Source organism: Castanea sativa, chromosome 11 (assembly GCF_040712315.1).
Source record: "Castanea sativa cultivar Marrone di Chiusa Pesio chromosome 11, ASM4071231v1".
NCBI classification, from domain to species: Eukaryota; Viridiplantae; Streptophyta; class Magnoliopsida; order Fagales; family Fagaceae; genus Castanea; species Castanea sativa.
Window position 1 is genome coordinate 38,994,170 of NC_134023.1, and position 1,163 is coordinate 38,995,332.

The window sequence follows — 1,163 nt, forward strand, 5'->3', positions numbered from 1 at the left end:
TGGGAACTGGCACGACGGCCTCCACTGCCCAGTTGAGTGGGGAGATCCAGGTGCGACACCTTAGGATTAGCCTTCCCATCTCACAACTTCCTTTAATACTCACAAACATGCACACTAACATGTATTTACATTTATTTAGGTTTATCATATGTTGTGTGAATCTGACCATGTTCGTTTGATTTGGTGTCTTCCTTCGCAGATAAGCGACACGTGCGCCCACGCTTAAGCCACTGCAACGTTGCAGACCTTAACTGAGTACTGCGCTCCGAGGTGTTTGTCAGCGAGGACCTACAACTCAGAGCGGCTCATCTGATTCTAGGGTACACTCTCATCTCCTCGGACTTCCAGGAGATAGAAAACGCCATAATAGTCGGTGACCGAAGGCGAAAGAAGCTAAACGTAGCCCGGCCCCACTTTTTGGACGACCACGATCTCCCTGACGCCCCTAACACCGTTTTATACGGACAGCCCATTGTGGCAATCCCCCTCGCTGTGCACTCTCAGTCTACTGTTGTTCCAGAGGAGCAGGTGTCTTCCTCGCATACACTAGACGAAGAGATAGATCAATTCCATCTTGAAGACACTGAAAGACCTCGAGGGACTCAGTTCATCGTACTTTCTGACGAGGAGGAAGAAGCCACCGAGGCCTCTGGAATTGCAAGGTTCGTAGTTGCTCGACCGGAAGACGAATCCGAGGAAGACATGGATAGGATGCAGGATCTCCTAACCAATAGAGGTGCAAAGGTCGCCGGGAGAAAGACAGGGGCGTCCCAAGTTCTGCCAATTTTGCCACCTCCCCCTCCTCCAGCCGAGCCAAAACTTCCAGCCGAGGATCCCAAAAAGAAGAGAAAGGGGGAGGCTGAGGGGACGATCAGCAAGGACCCCAAGAAACCACGACAACAACCTCAACCGGTTCAGCAGCAGAAGCTGGACAAAGGCAAGGGTAGGGCCCGCTCAGTTGAAAGCGGGGAGATCAGGGATGAGGCCGAAGTGCGCCGAGCACCGGTCACCTGGTCCCCTGACTTAAGATTGGATGGTGCTCCCATCTCCTGCCAATCTAGTATAAGGGCGGTTCAACAAGGCCATGCCCACCACTTGGCCGAAGTGTTGGAGCGCCCCCTCTTCTGCTGCCCAAGGATATGGAGACCTTGGAAAAAATGAGC